This window comes from Centropristis striata, chromosome 16 (genome assembly GCF_030273125.1).
Source record: "Centropristis striata isolate RG_2023a ecotype Rhode Island chromosome 16, C.striata_1.0, whole genome shotgun sequence".
Classification (NCBI taxonomy): Eukaryota; Metazoa; Chordata; class Actinopteri; order Perciformes; family Serranidae; genus Centropristis; species Centropristis striata.
Window position 1 is genome coordinate 10248883 of NC_081532.1, and position 14271 is coordinate 10263153.

Below are 14271 nucleotides of genomic sequence, written 5' to 3' on the forward strand. Positions count from 1 at the left end.
CAGTTTAATATTCCGGAAAAACACAAAGAGGTATAATCTGGACAGGAGAGATTTAGTCTAGTCTAGATAAAATAGAAAGTTTATTTACGTCAGTAATTCAATTCAAAAAGTTATATGGATCCATTACACATAGAATGAAACATTTCATGTCTTAATTTATTTAATTTATTCTAATTATAATGATTATGGCTTACATTTAATGAAGACCTAAAAAAAATATTACAAAAGAGCAATTTTAAAAAGTATGTTAAATATGGAAATGTTGGCCTCTGAAAAGTTTGTCCATCTATATGACTCAATACTTGGTTGGGGCTATTTGACTTGAACTACTGAAAATGGACTTTTCCATCATATTCTAATTTATTGAAATGCACCTGTATGAATTATCATGGAAAAAAACTGTGGACTTTGAAATACAGACTTATTTGTGAAAAACACAAGCAGGTATAATCTGGACCATAGAGGTAGCCTATAGTGTGGTGCATATTTTTATTACTTTACTATTATTATTTATTTTGGGATAGTCCACTTTGAGCCCGGGTATAGTCTGGGGATGGGGTTTATTTTGGGATGTTACACTGGGCTGGGATATACGCAACAAACTAGTTCAAACAAACAAACAGTCGTCTGACTTCATCTGCAGGCGAAAGTATCCATAGCAGCTCCGGCCACACTTGAAGGTGTAATGAAAAGACTGCCATCATAGAGAGGGGCGAGACGTGATCCTCTTTTAAATATGGGGATCACTACACACATTTTTGAATATTCGTTTTTGGAAGGCATATATCATGTTGGCCTCATTTGTACACTCAAAACAGTGAAAGGAGTATAAAGAATGAAGAGGAGAGCTTCAGAGAGAAGTTCAAATCCTGCCCGTTTTAAAAAAAATCTCTGCACACCTGAGCAATTGCTGCATAAAGTGGCCGTGATTGACAGATTTTTGGTCTCAGAAAGTTACAAAAGTTATTAAACGACACCCCCAAAATCTGAAAGGTGAAGGGGAAGGGGGTTTAAGACACTGTTCGACCGTTTCATGGGTAAGTTCACTTCTGCCCTTACTTATATCTTGTTTTAAGCTCCCAACCTGACTAAAAGCACGTGTCCTAGTTCTCACACGCCTTCTCGAAATCTCTCTCTTGTTCTGCCTCTTCTAAGTCCTTCACTCTGGATTCCTCCTCATCGACCTTCCTCATTTCTTCACTTGACCACACTCGACCTTCATTACTTCAACAGCGAACCTTTACGCTGCAAATCTGTTCGGTTGTGGTGTTTGCTAGAATCCATAGCGAGTCTTCGGCTCTTGTGACATTTTATTGATTGCTGTGTTTTGATTACAGCCACTGCAAGGAGGTCAGAACATGGGTTCAGCTTGTAGAAAGACATCTTTGATGCCACAGATCGGTCCGTGCTGTTCGGATATTTGAGAGCTTGGAGTTTGGTTCAACGCTTAGAAAAAAAAATCTAAATTTGGGTAACAGGATGGAGCAACAACCAGCATGGCTGAGAGTGATGTAAAGGCCTTTTAGCTTCCCACCTGGCAAACAATCTGTTCTGATTTACAAACTGCGTAGTTTCAGTAGGGAGTGAGAAATATCATGACAAAGACAACAGATGCAGAAGTTCGTGACCTCCTGGACACAACAAGAGAGATCGACATTAGTTGACAGATAACCAGCATGGATGTGGTTGTCCATAGCAACATCACAAAGCTGCAAGAAAAGAACAAACTAAAGGCTCTAAAAAGAGATTACATAACAATTGGAGAAGGATGCATGCACTTGATGTACTACAATTTTGATGATCAATTAAGCCTTTTAATTATCCCAAATGCCAAATATTCCTAAATTCCAACTTTTTAAATATGAAAACGTTGCTCTCGTCATATGATAACAGCTGAAAATCTACACTGTTAAATGCAATCCAACTGTTTAAAATAATAATGGGGAATTTTCCACTTGTTTTCTGTCATTTTACAGACTGACTCAATTAACAAGTACATTACTGGAAGATTAATTGATAATTAATTAATTAGTTGCTACCCTACAACAAAGCATGCCACATGTTACTTCAGAACAGCAACACTTTTGAACTAAACAACAGCTCTTAAACTTGGACTCTTTACAAAAGGGCTTGAATCTGCGTGCTCCAGAATAAAGGGTCTCCTGCTGATTCTCACGACACAGCTAGAGCAACTGAATTTTTTTTACTAAAGCAAGCTTGAACCGAACCCAGAAGCATGACTCACAAGGTCCAGATAAAAGTTTGTGTTTACTTGAATCAAAAGATAAACTAAATTGGTTAGGAAGAGAATCAATGGTTTGTGGATCAGGCCGGTAGAATGATGGCTGGAAGGCTAAGACGGATACAAACTAGACAATATGGGTGGGTGGAAATGGGCTGGTATATATATGTTACCAGACTAATGAGGGAAATGGGGAACAGCTGAGAAGGAAGGAGTGCCTGGATGTGGGAGTCACGGGCACGTTCAATCTAATTTAATTCAGGGTTAAATGACTGTTTTCTCCAAACAGAGGTGTTACCCAATTAGCAGGGATGTGTATATCAACCCACCTAATTAAAAAGAAGTGCAATTGTGTAGGCAGTAGGATGATCAACGCACATTTCCACTTAGATAAACAATACTTTAAAAAAAAAAAACAAATTTTAATCAGTCAAACTGAACTGATATCAAACATGAATGGACAACAACAACTGAAGCATTTTCTCAAACTTTCCTCAACTTTAAGCTTCTCTGCTCTGAATGTTTTTGAATGAAAGATAAAAAAAAACGAAATATGCATCGTTATTTCAACAATTTCCCAATACAATATCCTGCGAACATGGTGCCTATTGATTCCTTAGATCTCCTAGTTTCATATGATACCAGTATCTCTCGCTATGGCCTTTGAAAAAAAAAAATCCCAGAGAAAATACTGAAGGCCCATCGGCCATCGGAAAGCCAAATATTGATACTTGGCGGCCATGAATAGTTATAATATTGCCAAGCAAAATATCGCAGTACTATGCTGTATCGATTTTTTCCCCCACCTCTAGTGGACAGGTTGAGAAACGGCATAACCGGGCCTGGGAAAGAGGAAATGTGGCTGAGAGGAGGGACAGAGAGGCAGAAAGGACAATGTGTCCCTTGTAGGAGTCTTCTCACATGCCTTAATTTGAATGTATGTGTAGGCACTGCAACAAAAATTCTTGGGTGAATACTGAATGTCCTAGTGCATTAGGAATGTTGGTAGATTACAAAAATCATGCACAAAAATGCCCATGTGTGTCTCTAACTCTAACTGGCCTGAGTAAATAGGTTGATGGTTCTAGTTATTGACCTTTTCCTTAGTCTGCGTCTTTTGGAGAGAACAATGTACCACCATTAGCATCAACATTACCTGCTGACACCATTGCTTTAATGTTTACAGGCGGTCAATTTCTATAGTGGACTGTCTCCTGTGTCCTGGTGTGCTCTCTGGTCAATCAGCAAACTCTATATATCTGGACATAGGAAGCCTATGGACGTGCATTATTGGAGAAGCCTCTCAACGTTAACACAGGAACCATTAGGGCCAAATAGGTGCCTCCCCTTACGGCAAGATCCCATTCCCCACTTAAGGCTCTCAGGAATTGTTTATGTGAAGTATGTTTGCTCAGTATGACTCTGTGCAATCTCTTCTGGGAGTATAAAAAAGAAAAAAAAGTCGTAATTTATAAGGGTACAGGACCCACGATTTATTCTCTTCCTTCCCCTTAAACCAGATGTGGATGTGTGTAAATGTGTGTGTGTGGTGTTAGTTTCAGGTTATCTTCAGTGCAGAACGATGGATGAATTCTTTCTTATCAATAGAGCTTTTGATATCATCTTTGCAACAACACTGGTGATCGTCATATGAGCGTGTGGGTGTGCGCGTGTTCAGGAGGGGTGCATAAGACAGACACACACACACACACACACACACACACACACACACACACAAATGCACAAACAACAAACACATACCGCTGAGCACACTTCCCTCTGAGATTAAAATGACTTAGTGGCTAAAAATGACAGTTTATCAGAAGACAGACTATCTGCTGGGAAGAGAGTGAAAAAAAACAAATCCTCTCTCGCCTTATCTGTCATGACAAAGCAGCAAGGAGGGGGGCTTGTAATGAGAGATAGTTAAAAAAAAGGAAAGAAAAAGTGACTATCCAGGAGGAAAAGAGGAGGCAGATTAATAGAAAGAGAAAAAATATAGAGTCAGAAAGAGCAAGGTGGATTGCGTCACATTATCAAATAATATCTCACTTCTCTGCAATCTGCCCAGATGTTGCTCCTTATCTGTGCTTGCTGAGCTTTCACTTCCACTTCCTCTCTTTCCCTACAATGCCATCTTTAAACAGTAACTGAAAGAGATTCTGTAATGCATGACTTTCATTTCCCTCAACTACCATGCTGATGTGATTTTATAACCACTGCATGAATGGTTTCTTAATGACAGCAAGGTCGTTGAGGATAATTAGCAATATCCATCACTCGGGGGCGACTGGCTCAGGGCGGGATGTGAACCCATGAGAGGCCTGCTGTTCTCTGGAACCAACCAGTTCTGCCACTGAAATGTTGAAGTCATGCATTAGTGTTGGTAGTGCTATGTTAAAAGCAAAGAGTATTAGATGTTTTTCTGCCACTTTAAATACAGAAGTTACCTTCAACCCCCTGGCATTTTCATTCAACCTGCATTTACTGCTTTTCTGGCAACTTGGTGGGCTGCGGAAACAAGCTGTTTACACAACACTGACATACTCTCACCTTTTTAGTGTAAGTGGATATGATGAGCAAACAGTTGCTTATTTACAAATCCAGTAGATACAGAGCAACTTCATTCAGAGCAGGGTCTCTGACTTGGCATATATCCAGCCTTCTTTCAGCTCTGTTTTGATCGCTAACCAACTCCTAATGTGGAATTATCTGTCTTAAAGCTGCTAGATGTTCACCAACTAGTCGCTAACTTGTCTTCCATTTGGTGCTAGGGATGCAGCGTACGGTGGGTTAATAAGAGCTTGTCTGCTGAAAACAGCTCTCTGCTGCATGTTGAAACAATGTTTTGGGTTGAGAAATAAAACCAATAGGCGGAGAGATGCTAAGAAGCTGTTGAGCTGATAACTGATTTGGGTGATGCTTCTCTGGGGGTTTGTCATGACGTTTATTACAACCCATAATACACTTGTTTGGTGGTGACCTCTAGTGACCATGGTAATTGTGACCAGAGCAAAAGAGGAAGTCAGCTGATGTAGTATAAAGAGTGACAAAGTCTGCGCAAGGGCAAATACAATTTCTTATGAAAACATATGCAGCATGGTTCTCCTATGCAATACTTGTTGCTGTTTTAAACATGTTGGTAATATTGTGACACAGAACTACTTGGTTAGATCTTGGCATGAAGAAAAGAAAAGGGTTAGGCTAAAAATAAAAAAATAAAAAGTCCTGGATTTGTTTGTGCTCTCCCCTCACGTAACTGTGATAGGTATGAAATTCAGCGCATTACGATTCATAGGAACCATTCATGACAACAGCCTCCAAAGCGTGGTCAGGGAAGAAGACTGGCTCAAACAAGTACAGGACTTAGACCCAGAAGTCTGATGTCCCACACGAAACCAAAAAGTCAGCATTGAGTTATTTTGACTCTTGTATGCAAGTTAACATATGTTACATACTTAACTCATCAAATATATAATGCAAATTAACTTACATACCTAAGTGAAGTTAAGCAACAAATTTTCCTTTTTTATTTGTAACCCAAACCACGATCTTCTCCTAAACATAACCAAGTAGTTCTGTCACCTAAATCTAACAACCTGCACTTGTTTCACACCATTATCAACATGTTTGAAACTGCAAATGTTACATGTAGGTTTGAAGAATAAATAAGCAAGCCACCAGTAGTGGCACTAATTTAGAAACGACTCCTGTGGGTCGTATTAGAGGGTGGGAACAAACAACCTACATGGTCATACGGGCTGGAGGACTGGCCGAGTGAATTAATATCAGCAACAGAACAGCAATGTCACTTGGATGTCCTTTCCCAATTTAAAGTGTTTATCAGGGCAGTGAGTGAGTGTGCTCTTTTTGTTTCACACTTTCACGTCAAGGAGCGACTCAATATGACCAGTTTTCTCTCAGTCTGGGAACCCACTAAAGGGCATTTTGACTGTAGTTGGTTGGTAGTTAAAAAGTGTTCATTCACTCATTCACATTTCACCTCATTTGTCACTGACAGTCTGAGATTAGGATGAACGACCTTCCGGTTACCAGCCCATTTCCCCTATCTAAATTGGTGAAAACAGATCCATCCCAGTGCCAAGCCTGCCAGGCCAGGAGACAACCTTCAACACACACACACACACACACACACACACACACACACACACACACACACACACACACACACACACACACACACACACACACACACACACACACACACCATTTATCTTTTTCTGGCATACATGCAAAGACAGACTAAAACACACACACACAAAGCTGCACACACACACACACACGGACATATAAGCACACAAAACCTGACACACAGAAATGTGGCTGTCCAGAGTCATAATGCCGCATGATGATTGGGTGGACAAGACAAGTGCTGTCAGCTCGACTGCCAGTCGCTGACACAACACAGAGCAGGCGACCGGATATAGACCCTCAGCTCGCACACAGCCGGGCTGAGGCCTAACTGAGGCTGGACTTAACATGTCTCGCTCATACAATACAATGACAGAACAGACAACAAACAGTGCACAGAGAGGTGCCGCTGATAATGTGATTCTTCCTCCTTTTATGTATTTGTACCAGTGCAAACACCTCTCCAAACGGGGTCACACTGATGCTCTGAACTCTCACAAATTCAGTCTTTCATTGTGATTCAGGCCACGTAGTAATTGCTTGCTTTGATTTATGTGCTCGGAGGTCTGCTTTTTGTGCACTTGTATTGTATTGTATTTAGTAAATGAAGACTAATACAGATAATAGGGTCGGGCCAATGCATGATGTCATTGCCATCACCGGAGGCTGACTGTCATAGTCCATTGAGCCCAACATTGTGAAGCACACAATTCCCATTAGGTTAGTAACAATTCTGATTTATCAATGCTGCACAGATTGATTTTATGGGAGCAACTAAAGGTAAACACCAGGGCTGTCACAAAATCAAGTTAGACCAAATCTAAAGTAAATAAGTATTTGCTTGAACTATTTTGAACTTCTACAAATGTAATTATTTTTTTATAGTTCAATGGAATACATTAATTTCTGACAAAAGAATGTCACACACAATTTATCAGATGACAGACATCCTTTTATTTCTAATGGTGTATGTAGCTCCTATAGTGGCTTTTATACCCATATAAGTTATATATGATATGAATCAGTTTGGATAACTTGCACAGACCATATCAATGTTCACTGTGGACATTGTGATATGCCATTTCAAGAGACATTGCCCAACTCTAGCACACAATCTGACAAAGTAAAGGTTGTGTTCCAAAACAGGAAACGGTGATTTTCTAGGCTTTTTCCTGATAAGGGAATGCTGTAAAGTGTCTTGTTTAATGAACTGATATATGACATTTTAAATCTTGATAGCTATATTTATCACAATATAGGATGGTTTCCGGTAATTGAAAAAAGAAATAGTCTATGAAATAACCACATGCAATGCAAAACAGGAAGAAAAGTCAATCTAGTGAAAAGTCAATGGATGGTTTGCTCTAGCTTTGCATAAACCATCATCTAAATGACAAAAACTGCTGTACTGCAGTTTTGCTGAATCTATATTGAAAATCTATATGAAAGACATTCTTATGTAGTTTTGATTGTCATATCACCCAATCCCAGTTCTATCCTTTATTGCCAAAGATTCTAAGATGTAAGTATACGATGACAAAGTACAGAAAACGGCAACACTGAGCCAAAAATGTTGCCAGTGTGGTACACTTTTCCATCAAAACGTCAGACTAGAACACATCACTCCTTCCACTCGTCTTGAACTTGCCAGCATACCCTCACTAGTGCCGTATGACCATACTCAAATTCACATCTGGGCTGATGTGAAAAAATTCTTAAAGTCACCTCAGAAGAAACTGCCATGGCAGAAAAGTCAATCACACAGGTGTCACTGTAGCTTTTTCGATTAATTAAACAGAGTCCTGTCTTTCGAGGACTCGCGTGAAATCTCTAGGAAATGCAGTGGGTGTGTTCTGTTTACAGACTCTATGCTGTCAACAGAAACTTGGTGGTCTCGTCAACAAGCTGACAACAGGGCAGAAACCCAGGAGAGACACAATGGACACAAGACCAAACAAAAACACACTTTGTCTGGTGTCACCTGCTGTGATCAAACATAATCACACACACAAAAAAAACAGAGTTGTCCAATTGATATTGTTCTATTCAGAGACTGGAATAGCAACAGAAGGAGAGTATACACACACATATACACACACACACACACACACACACACACACACAAGCCTACGTGATATTGAGAGACCAGAGGAGCCAGGCGCTATCACCAGTGGCAACCTGAGCTGAAATTAATCTCAGCTCAGGCAGTTAAAGGATGACTCTTTCTCATTCTCTATCCTCAAACCTAAAAACTGCCTGGTCCACTGCACTGTGGAAATTCCAGACAGGAGTATGTAATGGCCAATTTTTTAGCTCATGCGCGCCATGTTGGAGCAGACTGCTCACATCACAACACACCACAGAATACCCTGTTACTCTCCTCTCCTGCACAGCCAGGCAGCATCTCTCACCCGTGCAGGGACGGCCGTGCACGCCTGGCGCCACTGCAAATTCACCGTCGAGGCAAAAAAAAAAAAAAAAAGAAACATCCTGAAACACTCTCCCCACAAAACAGATCGATATTACATGATGGATCATCAAAGGCATTCGCGTAAACATGTCGTCCCGTTACACCTGTCGGTCCTGGCATCAAAGTGCAGTACAGTAAAACAGGCCTCTGGGTATCTAACACAGGCTGTTGACATGACATGCACACATTTCTTTTAATTTGTATATATTTCACCTCCAAAACTGCGCTTGACTTTATCATGAGCTTTAAATGCCCCCTGAAGGATGCTGCGCCTCTTGTGATTACCAGTTGCAACATCATATTTACGCAAACACCGTGTTTACAGTGAGGAATGTCACCAGTAGGGAAAGATAGCGCCAATATTTTTGCTTATTTCTATGCCCTCCTTGCCTCCATCCCTCTGTCAGGCTCTGTCATCCCTCCTGCCGGAGTCAAAAGGATGCTGGCAGCTTAAACATTGCAAGCAGCCGCTGGACAAACCACCAAAAAGCAGGTCACCCACAGGAAAACACCGCACACTGTAAAATCACGACTTACTCAGTTGCAGATCCCTTCCCGCCACAGACGTCTTCCAAACAGGGTGTCTTCTTGTTTATTTCTGAGCGGAATACTCTAATACCCCTTCCTCTCCTCCTCCTCCTCTTCCTCCTCCTCCTCCCCTTCTTCTTCTTCTTCTCCTCCTGGCTGGCACCCCTTCTGTTATTACTGAGGTGATGCCGTGGGCAGCCTGAGCGCGCAGCCCGACGATAATAACAGCCCGATGGCTTCCTCTCGAGCGAAAAAGACGCACGACGGACTTGGCTCTGCCCTAAGTGGGAAATCTCATGGGCGGCGGGGCGTCGTCTGAAGCAGGTTGTAGTCTAGTTAGTGTAGAGAGAGAGAGAGAGAGAGAGTGGTATGTGAAGGGGAGTGGGAGAGAGAGGGGGGAAAGGATACGCCTCCCTGCCTTGTGGAGATAAAGGGGGCCCTGACTGCGCGCGTTGACTGAGATATTGGTCCTCCTCTCCAAACGGGGGCCCTGCTGGCTCTCCTCCAGCCTTATCATATGACGTCCAAGGAACCAGGCTGTCTGCTTCAGGGCTGCAGAAGAGCCGCGTACGTGCAGCCGAAAATTGGGATCCAATCCAGTGCTGCTGCCAAAGCAGAAAGGACCATTATTTCAGTCATTTTTCTGCCCCACTTCTCCATCTAGTGGTGGAAAGCATCAATTTCTATTAAAGACGTGTTTTCATTCTGTTACATAATAAATAAGCTCTGAGGCTGAATGGCTCCACAGCATAAAAGTGATTTAACAAATATGGATTTTTTTATTTTTATCGAGTCAAAAATACATTTAACCAGCCACAATGCTAAAATAAAATGCTATCATGCGTATTTAAACCATTTTGGTGTCGCCTGTTATTGTCTGACCCAAATTATTATTCCACATCTGCATCATCAGAGAAGCCAAATATGTCGCACCTACACTCAGCAGCCAGCAGGTGGTGCTCGTGTTCAAGACATGGTTTCTCTGTCTGCCTACTCACCAAGAAATAGTTTGATTTTTAACATCTTACATGTGTGCATAAAGTGAAAGTAAGCGTAAAGTGTTTACTGCAGGAATGTTCTGTTTAAGGGGAAAAGCTACATGACACAAATGTTTGTTAGTATTTTTGAAAATTATATTTTTAGGCCATGAAAATGAAGGGGAGACCCTATAGGTGACTTGTTAAATCATCATCAATCATATTACCATGAATCAACTCCAGTGGATCATTTACAATAAGACAGTTATTTTTTTTTTAATTTACAAGCTTTCTGAAAAGTTATGTTTAAATATGCAAATTATGCCTTATCTTATTGAAAGAATAGAAATCAGGAACCTGATTCACAAAAGTGTTCTTAAGTTAAACTTCAGAAAATTCTTAAGAAAAAAAAAAATGTTCCTAAGAATGTTCACCTTTTTTTCTTAAGAACTGTCGTATGTCTTATGAACTTTTTAGTTTTCTCACTTAGATCATTCTTAGATTTTTAACTTAAGATCACTCGCGTGACAATAACATGATTTACTAAGAGTACATTGTAGTGTAATCTAGGAATAGGCCTACATGTCACACAGACTGAAAACCATTTCAATTATATGTCAACTACCAAAATAAGCTTTATGTGATACATTCACAAAAATCTACTCTGACCAACTTCAATGAACAAAACTTGTTAACACATTGTCTAGGACTAAACTAAATATTAAAGAAATAAATGTCATATAAATTTGTTCAAGTAAATATATATCAAGACTAACCTTTTCACTGTAGCTGTTTTAAGACTGGTGAGGGTTTCTCTTAAAGTTGTGAAGAAATATGAGAAGAAATCTAAGAACTTTGTTTTCAAGAATCTCATTTGTTCTCAAGTTTATCTTAGGAAAAACTTAAGAAGAAAGTTAAGAAAAAACTAAAGAAAATATAAGAATTTCTTCATGAATACCAAATCTCCTTAAAATTTGTCTAAGACCAAAGATAAGAAAAAAGTGGCAGTTAAGAAGCATTTTTTTCTCTTAAGAATGCTTTGTGAATCTTGCCCCTGAACATTGGATAAAGCCCAGTTAAAAATTCTTGTTTCCTTTTATTGATATGTTAGAGTCAACGGTTTTTACAGAGTGAAGTTTGAATATCTCTTTTTATCACTCGATAAATCAGAAAAAACTGCCATAAACAGCTGCCATAAATAAATAAAAAATTACCATGTTTTTAGGAAAACAAAATATTCTATTAATCTGGCTATGAATGATATACAAACAAGCCACTCTGTACAAAACATTTAAAGTATAAATGAAACCGAAAAGTTTGGTGTATGTAAGTGCTACTCAGGTGGAGATTTTAAGAAGGCCTTTAAAGATATGCTTTGTAATTCCATATATTTTGTAACACAGGTGAAAAGGGTAAATATTTTTTTTAACTAATAGATATCACCAGAAACATCCCCAATACATTACTTATATTAAAACGTTATGAATTATTTTTTTTAATATACAAATGGAGCATTACATTTTGCTTGTTTTGGTGAATTTAAGAAAAATTAGTTGTTAAATAAGCAGCTAAATGTGTGATTTGGGTGTTTTCTTTCTCGTAATATCTGCATTTGCATTTATTGATGCAAAAAACCCAGAGCTCAGTGCATAGAAATTATATTTTTGCCTGTAGCGTCTCATATTTAAACAACATTAAATATTTATGGCTCAGTATACAAAGTTAAAGTATGAGACTCATAAAGTCTACTGGGATTGATTGAGTGTGTTTTGATCAGATTTGTGTCATCAGATTTTCAAATGAGATCAAATGTTGCTAAATTCTGATTGGTGCACACAGCTGTGTCAAACGGAGCCTCACCCACTTTAGTTACAAAACAAGACATAAACAAATATAAAGAAATTCCTCTTATGAAATAACCCAGACTGTTCTAACAGAGACTTGTATGTTCATGCAGGACCCTGTCTTTCAAGATTTTTATGGTCTTTCAGAATTGAGTTTGCTTCGCAATAAGCAATGATTTGATGATCTACGTTGAATCTGGACGATATATGATTGAAAGTTAAAGTTCTTTTAAATTCCCAGGTTACTTACAACTGTTTCAACAGCATTTCAGTGGTCAGGCATCTAAAAAAAGCTCACATTTATGATTCAATTTAACTCACTTCAGATATCTTTTCATCTGCAAATCACCACAACACTCCCTACTGGATTATGAGAAATCAATATATTGATGTAGACAATTGTGTATTATTTTGTGACATCGGCGAATCCAAACTAACCATTTAAAACACCAAAGCCACAAAATAACACAGACAAACTAATCGATTGAGGTCGTGGTGGACCAGAAGCTCCTGTGTTCTGCAAGGTAGAAATGATCGTTTTGTCAATGGAGTCTGGTGGTTTTGAAGAGAGCATAGATAATGTCTTCAGTTCCCCCTGCATAAAGTGAAACAGGGCTGTCTGACGGCAGGTAGAGCAGTGAAAACATTCTAAATATAGCATCCTCTTAAACTGATATTGATTTTCCAGCTGAGCTAAAATATGGTTTGCTGCTGCCCCTGTCCACACCGGCACATTGCTCAGCTTCTGTGTCGATACTTATGCCTGTAGCTAATACACTGACTATGGATAAGTACCTCATACAATCCCACCCAAACTATCTCTTTAACCCTGGGCATGGGAATTCATCTATCTGTACATCCTCAGCACTGCCAATAGGGCAGTTTCTCAAAATCCTCTAACAGCCATCCTACAGAAACTCAGAGGAAGCCAAAATTTAAACCTGCAAGTGTGATTATAGCTGGTTATCTTATGGAGTTGCACCATTGTTCTCATGGCAAATACAAGCTCAGACTCGGTCCGGGGCTTCTGTGAATTCAAAAAGATGCAAAAGGGGCAGCAGAAGAGAAACACAGAGAGGGATCAGATTGGCTTGTATTGTCTTGGTTCTTAGAGAAAAGGTATGGAAAGTGAGCTGAGCAGATTTGGGAGCCGGTGAAGAAGAATGAGAAGGATTTTAACCCACTCTTGAGAAACAAGCCCCTCATTTTCTCTCTGCCTATTGCACATTTTGTGTGCATCATGTCTCTCATCTCTTTTTCCCTCTGGCCATTTAAACTGCAAATCTGTCTGCACGCTTGCACAGAAGCACCAACATACAAATACAAGTACATGTAGGAGGGGGGCGGGTTTGGATAAAGAGCCTCCCTTGCGCTGTGTGCGTGTGTGTGTGTCATGACATCATGATAAACGCTGCTGACAGATGAGGGTCAAACATGTTTTGGAACTGACATCTCAAAAAGAAAATAATTTTCCCTGTGACAAACAGAAACAGCAAAAGGAGGCAGAGACTCAATTTGATAGTGACGGCGGCGGGCAAAACACCTTAGTTTGTACGTGATAAGAAGATAAAAAAACGATGTTTGTGGGAGGGTTTGCATGTGTGTGTTGTGCAAATGTGCGGGAGTGTTTATGTACATGTGCATGTGTGTGCAGACTGACTTGGAGCCCCTCGCAGCCCTCGGGGCCAGCTCAGCACTTGGCTTCTTATCTCTCTCTCAGAACCTCGGTCATGAATAAACATCGTCGGAATAAAATTTTTTTTTTACCCAAAATGAAAATAAACTGAAAGTGGAATTTTTGGAGGAGGCGGGTGTAAATCCACAGCAGGGGGAGGTGGAGGGGGGTTGAGAAAGTGAATGGATAAGAGGCAGAGTGAGGGAAAGTATTGAGAGAGGGAGTCTGAAAGGCAGCTCCAGGCCTGGAGGGAGACGGAGTATAAAGAGTTTCCTCCATCCTGGAATCCCCTCAGTGCACTGGGCCAGAAAAATGCCAAAATGTTTCATTTGTCTTTTGTCTTCCTGCGTTCCCCGTCTACCTAACTCCGTCTCTGTCTCTCA

At 40.0% G+C, this 14271-nt stretch overlaps 1 protein-coding gene across 1 annotated transcript in view; it reads right to left on the reverse strand.

The window, feature by feature from the left end:
• The window catches only part of palm1b (paralemmin 1b), a 34116-nt gene extending 23987 nt beyond the window's left edge, over positions 1-10129 (reverse strand). Inside the window, exon 1 of the mRNA XM_059353307.1 lies at positions 9402-10129. The gene's annotated coding sequence lies outside the window, so the exon portion shown is untranslated. The remainder of the gene's footprint in view (positions 1-9401) is intronic.
• Positions 10130-14271: the final 4142 nt, after the last annotated feature.